Here is a 9,545-nt window from a genome sequence, read left to right on the forward strand (position 1 = left end):
CTCAACATAATAAAGGCCATATATGACAAACCCACAGCAAACTTCATCCTCAATGGTAAAAATCTGAAACCATTTCCACTAAGATCAGAAACAAGACACGGTTGCCCGCGCTCACCACTATTATTCAAAATACTTTTGGAAGTGCCACAGCAATAAGAGAAAAAAAGAAATAAAAAGAATCCAAATCAGAAAAGAAGGAGTAAAGCTGTCACTGTTTCCAGATGACATGATACTATACATAGAGATTCCTAAAGATGCTACCAGAAAACTACTAGAGCTAATCAATGAATTTGGTAAAGTTGCAGGATACAAAATTAATGCACAGAAATCTCTGGCATTCCTATACACTAATGATGAAAAATCTGAAAGTGAAATCAAGAAAACACTCCCATTTACCACTGCAACAAAAAGAATAAAATACAAAGGAATAAACCTACCTAAGGAGACAAAAGATCTGTATGCAGAAAACTATAAGACACTGATGAAAGAAATTAAAGTTGATACAATGAGATGGAGAGATATACCATGTTCTTGGATTGGAAGAATCAACATTGTGAAAATGACTATACTACCCAAAGCAATCTACAGATTCAATGCAATCCCTATCAAACTACTAATGGCATTTTTCATAGAATTAGAACAAAAATTTTCACAATTTGTATGGGAACACAAAAGACCCCAAATAGCCAAAGCAATCTTGAGAAAGAAATACGGAGCTAGAGAAATCAGGCTCCCTGACTTCAGACTATACTACAAAGCTACAGTAATCTAGACAGTATGGTAGTGGCACAAAAACAGAAATATAGACCAATGGAACAGAATAGAAAGCCCAGAGATAAACGCACGCACCTATGGTCACCTTATCTTTGATAAAAGATGCAAGAATATACAATGGAGAATAGACAGCCTCTTCAGTAAATGGTGCCGGGAAAACTGGACAGCTACATGTAAAAGAATGAAATTAGAACACTCCCTAACACCATACACAAAAATAAACTGAAAATGCATTAAAGACCTAAATGTAAGGCCAGACACTATCACACTCTTAGAAGAAAACATAAGGCAGAACACTCTATGACATAAATCACAGCAAGATCCTTTTTGACCCACCTCCTAGAGAAATGGAATTAAAACAAAAATTAAAAAATGGGACCTAATGGAACTTAAAAGCTTTTGCACAGCAAAGGAAACCATAACCAAGACGAAAAGACAACCCTCAGAATGGGAGATAATATTTGCAAATGAAGCAACTGACAAAGGATTAATCTCCAAAATATACAAGCAGCTCATGCAGCTCAATATCAAAAAAACAAACAACCCAATACAAAAATGGGCAGAAGACCTAAATAGACATTTCTTCAAAGAAGATATACAGATTGCCAACAAACACATGACAGAATGCTCAACATCAGTAATCACTAGAGAAATGCAAATCAAAACTACAGTGACATATCACCTCACACCGGTCAGAATGGCCATCATCAAAACATCTAGAAACAATAAATGCTGGAGAGGGTGTGGAGAAAAGGGAATCCTCTTGCACTGCTGGTGGGAATGTAAATTGATACAGCCAGTGTGGAGAACAGTATGGAGGTTCCTTAAAAAACTAAAAATAGAACTACAATACAACCCAGCAATCCCACTACTGGGCATATACCCTGAGAAAACCATAATTCAAAAAGAGTCACATACCACAATGTTCATTGCAGCACTATTTACAATAGCCAGGACACGGAAGCAACCTAAGTGTCCATCAACAGATGAATGGATAAAGAGGATGTGGCACATATATACAATGGAATATTACTCAGCCATAAAGAGGAACGAAACTGAGTTATTTGTAGTGAGGTGGATGGACCTAGAGACTGTCATACAGAGTGAAGTCTGAAAGAGAAAAACAAATACCATATGCTAACACATATATATGGAATCTAAAAAAAGAAGAAAAATGGTCAGAAGAACCTAGTGGAAAGACGGGAATAAAGATGCAGACCTACTAGAGAATGGACTTGAGGATACGGGGAGGGGGAAGGGTTAGCTGGGACAAAGTGAGAGAGTGGCATGGACATATATACACTACCAAATGTAAAGTAGATAGCCAGTGGTAAGCAGCCACGTAGCACAGGAAGATCAGCTCGGTGCTTTGTGACCACCTAAAGGGGTGGGATAGGGAGGGTGGGAGGGAGGGGGATGAAAGAGAGAAGAGATATGGGGACATATGTATATGTATAACTGATTCACTTTGTTATAAAGCAGAAGCATTGTAAAGCAATTGTACTCTAATAAAGAGGTTAAAAAAAAAGTGATAGTATTCAAAAGAAAAAGAATCTACAAGATAAGTACCTTAATAGTTTGCAAAACTTACTACATCAGATAACTAGGAACAGATTCATGACAAAGGGCAAGTCTGAATCCCAGTCCCTAAATACCATCCTAGTTTTTGCCTTCTTTTCAATGCTCAGCATCTCAAAGGAGTTCTCTAAATTTCTGTTTCAGTTCCCAGTTTTTTCACTTAGCATTCACTCCTCATTCCACTTTAGTCCGGATTTTCTCTTCTCTAATGAAAGGCCTCTTGCTAAATCCATAGATAGTCTCATGTTATGACACCAAAGAACCTTCCATCAGCACAAGTTTGAGCACACTTCTCTCCTGAGCTTCTGAGATGCTTCATTCCCCAAGTTGCTGCCTCCAACTTTGGCTACTACTTTGGAGTCTCTTCTGCAGGCTTATCCTCCACTGTCTAGAGACTACACGTTAGAATTTCTTAAAATTTGTTCACAGCATGCTTTCTTTTCTCTCTGCTCTTCCTAAACGATCCCAACTATGATTACAGCTCTATTAACAGCTGATCCTCTTCTGGTGTCTCTATTTTATGAATAGCACCACTAGTCTCCTGTCAGTTTCACTCAGTAGCCCTAAGAGCTACCCATTCCTCTCCATTTCAAACTATCATCACCAAAGTACAAGCCACTAAATATCTTACCCTTACTAAAGCAATTCACATCCTAACTGCCCAACTTGCCTTCTTGTTTTCCCCGAGGAGCTCTTCCTGCTGATGCTACAGTTATCTTTTCAAAATGTGAATGAATACCAGCCCCACCATCTTTTAAAAGTTAGAAAAGCCTTCCCATTGTTCTTAGGATTAGAATAAAATTTCAACTTGCCTTCAAGTTTGTATGGTCTTGGTCTAACTCACCTCTCTAGTCTCTTCCCACACCAGGACCCCACCTCAAGTCTCTGTGTCAGTCACACTGCTTAATTTCAGGTCCTTGGACTCCATGCTCCAACTCCCACAAGGTCTTTGCAGGGCTTCCTCCCCATCCACCATTCTTTAGCCCAGTAAACTCCTCCTCATCCTTCAGATCTCGGCTCACCAGTCACTTAGTAGGAAACTCCTACCATTACTCTTCAGATACCCCTATATGTTTGTCTTTGTGGAAAGTTGCAAACTTACTCAAAGGAATTTTAGGAAGTGAAAGTGATTGAAAATAAATGAGTATGTCAATTTACCAAATCTGCTTTTTTCCACCCCCTCAATCATGATTTTTTTTTTTTTAAAGTATTTAGCTACTTGTAATTGCTAGGCTTGGAGACTCAATTTCTTGAGAATCAATTTAGTAATCTCCTCAACTTGATTTGTAATAGATTATGTTGAAAAGACACCTATCTTGTGTCAAACAATGAATTTAGAAGAAAATTGTCATAGTAACCATTTTTATACAAGTAGTATTTGTCTGCTTGCCAACCAGCCCTTTTTGAGTACTTTAACCTTCCTCCTCTTATTTTTTTAAGCCCACTGAGGTAGAACCCTTGGTAATTGACCAAGCGCAGCAAGAATATATCTTCAATGGTTTTTCTCATTTTTATCTTAACTATGTATTATAAATTTTAATCTCACAATCTCACATTAGGTTCCCAAGATTCCATATGGATTTGAGGAAAAAAATATGTTTTAAAAATAAAACCTTTGAGTCTTATCACCAGAAAAAAAAAATGTTTGGGAATTATAACCTAGGAATAACCTTAGGAACTTTAATTTTATCCAGACAAGAAAGCCACCTTTTTCCCTTGTATCCACAATGCCCAGCTCAGTGCTAAGTTTATTATTCAATTTTTAAAAATATTTTTTCTTGTAATGGATGTGGAATATTTTATAAGAATAGTGTTCCATGGAATGTCTAGGAAAGTTTGTTCAGAATATGTTAGAAGAATACAAAACATCTTTAGAATATAATATGGGATAAAGATTTAGTACATATCAAATCATATTAACAAGCATCTCTGAATATATGAATCGGTCCACGAAAAATAACAAAAAGTTCTAATACAACCAAACAAAAAGAAATCAGAATAACAAGAAGGAACATTAATATGGGATATTATAAAAGTATGAGCAGAATCTGAATAATGCAGGGATGATAAATCCAGCCTAGAACACAGGTCCACAGCAGTCTTAAGGTTTTCATCATTTTCTTAGCTAGGAAAAAAATGGACATTATTATAAGGACCATAGGTATATTTGTATTAATTTTTTCTTGTGATAACTTTTAAGGAACTATATTGAGAATCACAGTGTTCATTGTTCATATTTCAGAGTGTTGCTTCACTTTCTATCAACTAATCATTTCATTGTCCTCTTCATGAAGTTCTAAACTATAAAAACCCATCCACATATTACATAAGATCATCTGGCTTAAGTGGATCCTACTAGACTATTGCAGTCAAAATCCCAGCACCAATTGTATGCAAAATCAGGCAACATCATCCCTATGGAATACTGCCTTATCCTGGCCTATACCTGTCTGGGGAGACAATTTCAAAGAATCTGGATATTTCTGTGAAGTGTCCTGATTAACAACAGGTATATTATAGAACTTGTTGTGGAATAGTTCTCTATTACTGAAAATTACTAATAAAATTTTCACCTACCTTTTTTCTTAGTCCTGTAGTAGGAATTCACATAAGATAATTTCCCTGTTCTTAAGAGATACTTTTAGAGTAGCTCAAGCTATTAGCAGCTTATTGTATAACCCTATAAGGTCATGTTCAGAAACAGGCTCACTATATATACACACACATAAACACATACACACAGACACACACACACCCCGATTCACTCAGGGATGAACATTCAGAAATTCACACATGAATGTTTTGATTTATTGCAAAAGGACTAGAAGAGTCCTCGCTTCCAGAAAATAGAAAGAAGACTTTCTCAATTGATTTTATGAAGCTGGTATTACTGTCATACCAAAAGCAGATAAAGACAATACAACCAAAGAAAATTAGAGACCAATATCCCTCATGAATATAAATGTAAATATCTTAACAAAATACAATAATAGCAACTAGAATTTAGCAATATATAAAGAATTATACATCAATACCAAGTAAAAACATAAACAATATAGTTAGAAAATGGGCTAAAGTTACACAAAAAATTTCACCAAGGCTGATATTAGATAGAAAATAAGCACATGGAAAAATGTTAAACAATTTAGAGATTAGGAAAATGTGATTAAAACTACAATGAGCTATCAATACACAGCTATCAGAATGGCTAAAATGAAATACTGTGGCGGGGGGGGACCTTGAAGATGGCGGAAGAGTAAGACGCGGAGATCACCTTCCTCCCCACAGATACACCAGAAATACATCTACACGTGGAACAACTCCTACAGAACACCTACTGAAGGCTGGCAGAAGACCTCAGACTTCCCAAAAGGCAAGAAACTCCCCACGTACCTCGGTAGGGCAAAAGAAAAAAAGAAAAAAACAGAGACAAAAGAATAAGGACGGCACCTGCACCAGTGGGAGGGAGCTGTGAAGGAGGAAAAGTTTCCACACACTAGGAAGCCCCTTCGCGGGCGGAGACTGCGGGAGGCGGAGGAGGGAGCTTCGAGGCCGCGGAGGAGAGCACAGCAACGGGTGCGGAGGGCAAAGCGGGGAGATTCCCTCACAGAGGATCGGTGCCGACCAGCACTCACCAGCCCGAGAGGCTTGTCTGCTCACCCGCCAGGGCGGGCGGGGCTGCGAGCTGAGGCTCGGGTTTCGGTTTCGGACGGAGCGCAGGGAGAGGACTGGGGTTGGCGGCTTGAACATAGCCTGAAGGGGTTAGTGCACCACAGCTAGCCGGGAGGGAGTCCGGGGAAAAGTCTGCACCTACCGAAGAGGCAAGAGACCTTTTCTTCCCTCTTTGTTTCCTGGTGCGCGAGGAGAGGGGTTTAAGAGCGCTGCTTGAAGGAACTCCAGAGACCGGCGCGAGTCGCGGCTAAAAGCACGGATCCCAGAAACGGGCGGGAGACACTAAGGCTGCTGCCGCCGCAACCAAGGGGCCTGTGTGCGAGCACAGGTCACTCTCCACACCCCTCTTCCGCGGAGCCTGTGCAGCCCATCACTGCCAGGTTCCCGGGATCCAGGGACAGCTTCCCCGGAAGAACGCACGGCGGGCCTCAGGCTGGAGCAACGTCACACCGGCCTCTGCCGCCGCAGGCCCGCCCCGCACGCAGTGCCCCTCCCTCCCCGCCCCCGGCCTGAGGGCGCCAGAGCCCCCGAATCAGCGGCTCCTTTAACCCCGTCCTGTCTGAGCAAAAAACAGACGCCCTCCAGCGACCTACACGCAGGCGCAGGGCCAAATCCAAAGCTGAGCTCCTGGGAGCTGTGAGAACAAAGAAGAGAAAGGGAAATCTCTCCCAGCAGCCTCAGAAGTAGCGGATTAAAGTTCCACAATCAACTTGATATACCCTGCATCTGTGGAATACCTGAATAGACAAGGAATGATCCCAAATTGAGGAGGTGGTCTCTGAGAGCAAGATTTATGATTTTTCCCCCTTTACCTCTTTTTGTGAGGGTGTATGTGTATGCTTCTGTGTAAGATTTTCTCTGTATAGCTTTGCTTCCAACATTAGTCCTAAGGTTCCATCCGTCCCTTTTTTTTTCTAAATAAGTATTTTTTAATTCAATAACTTTATTATACTTTATTTTATTTTTACTGTATCTTCTTTCTTTCTGTCTTTTTTCCTTCTTTCCCTCCTTCCTTCCTTCCTTCCTCCCTCCCTCCTTTCCTTCTTGCCTTCTTTCCTTCTTTGCTTCTTTCTTCCTTCCTTCCTTCCCTCCTTTCCTTCTTTCATTCCTCATACTTCTACTAATTCTCTCTTTTTCTCCCTTTTATTCTGAGCCGTGTGGATGAAAGGCTCTTGGTGCTCCAGCCAGGAGTCAGGGCTCTGCCTCTGAGGTAGGAGAGCCAACTTCAGGACACTGGTCAACAAGAGACCTCCCAGCTCCACATAATATCAAACGGAGAAAATCTCCCAGAGACCTCCATCTTAACACCAGCACCCAGCTTCACTCAACGACCAGCAAGCCACAGTGCTGGACAACCTATGCCAAACAACTAGCAAAACAGGAACACAACCCCACCCATTAGCAGAGAGGCTGCCTAAAATCATAATAAGGCCACAGACACCCCAAAACACACCACCAGGCGTGAACCTGCCCACTAGAGAGACAAGATCCAGCCTCATCCACCACAACACAGACACTAGTCCCCTCCACCAGGAAGCCTACACAACCCACTGAACCAACCTTAGCCACTGGAGACAGACATCAAAAACAGCGGGAACTACGACCCTGCAGCCTGCAAAAAGAAGACCCCAAACACAGTAAGATAAGCAAAATGAGAAGACAGAAAAACACACAGCAGATAAAGGAGCAAGATAAAAATGCACCAGACCTAACAAATGAAGAGGAAATAGGCAGTCTACCTGAAAAAGAATTCAGAACAATGATAGTGAGGATGATCCGAAATCTTGGAAATAGAATGGACAAAATGCAGGAAACAGTTAACAAGGACCTAAAAGAAATAAAGATGAAACAAGCAACAATGAACAATACAATAAATGAAATTAAAAGTACTCTAGATGGGATCAATAGCAGAATAACTGAGGCAGAAGAATGGATAAGTGTCCTGGAAGATAAAATAGTGGAAATAACTACTGCAGAGCAGAATAAAGAAAAAAGAATGAAAAGAACTGAGGACAGTCTCAGAGACCTATGGGACAACAATAAACGCACCAACATTCGAACTACAGGGGTTCCAGAATAAGAGAAAAAGAAAGGGACTGAGAAAATATTTGAAGAGATTATAGTTGAAAACTTCCCTAATATGGGAAAGGAAATAGTTAATCAAGTCCAGGAAGCACAGAGAGTCCCATACAGGATAAATCCAAGGAGAAACAAGCCAAGACACATATTAATCAAACTGTCAAAAAATTAAATACAAAGAGAACATATTAAAAGCAGCAAGGGAAAAACAACAAGTAACACAAAAGGGAATCCCCATAAGGTTAACAGCTGATCTCTCAGCAGAAACCCTACAAGCAAGGAGGGACTGGCAGGACACACTGAAAGTGATGAAGGAGAAAAACCTGCAGCCAAGACTACTCTACCCAGCAAGGATCTCATTCAGATTTGATGGAGAAATTAAAACCTTTACAGACAAGCAAAAGCTGAGAGAGTTCAGCACCACCAAACCAGCTTTACAACAAATGCTAAAGGAACTTCTCTAGACAAGAAACACAAGAGAAGGAAAAGACCTATAATAACGAACCCAAAACAATTTAGAAAATGGGAATAGGAACATACATATCGATAATTACCTTAAATGTAAATGGACTAAATGCTCCCACCAAAAGATACAGATTGGCTGAATGGATACAAAAACAAGACCCTTATATATGGTGTCTACAAGAGACCCACTTCAGACCTAGAGACACATACAGACTGAAAGTAAGTGGATGGAAAAAGATATTCCATGCAAATGGAAACCAAAAGAAAGCTGGAGTAGCAATTCTCATATCAGACTAAATAGACTTTAAAATAAGGACTATTAGAAGAGACAAAGAAGGACACTACATAATGATCAAGGGATCGATCCAAGAAGATGATATAACAATTGTAAATATTTATGCACCCAACATAGGAGCACCTCAATACATAAGGCAAATACTAACAGCCATAAAAGGGGAAATCGACAGTAACACATTCATAGTAGGGGACTTAAACACCCCACTTTCACCCATGGACAGATCATCCAAAATGAAAATAAATAAGGAAACACAAGCTTTAAATGATACATTAAACAAGATGGACTTAATTGTTATTTATAGGACACTCCATCCAAAAACAACAGAATACACATTTTTCTCAACTGCTCATGGAACATTCTCCAGGATAGATCATATCTTGGGTCACAAATCAAGCCTTGGTAAATTTAAGAAAATTGAAATTGTATCAAGTATCTTTTCCGACCACAACGCCATGAGACTAGATATCAATTACAGGAAAAGATCTGTAAAAAATACAAACACATGGAGGCTAAACAATACACTACTTAATAATGAAGTGATCACTGAAGAAATCAAAGAGGAAATCAAAAAATACCTAGAAACAAATGACAATGGAGACACGACGACCCAAATCCTATGGGATGCAGCAAAGGCAGTTCTAAGGGGGAAGTTTATAGCAATACAAGCCCACCTTAAGAA

The sequence above is a fragment of the Aethalodelphis obliquidens genome, unplaced genomic scaffold (genome assembly GCF_003676395.1).
Source record: "Aethalodelphis obliquidens isolate GAN/ISIS:26980383/991018 unplaced genomic scaffold, ASM367639v1 scaffold1, whole genome shotgun sequence".
NCBI lineage: Eukaryota > Metazoa > Chordata > Mammalia > Artiodactyla > Delphinidae > Aethalodelphis > Aethalodelphis obliquidens.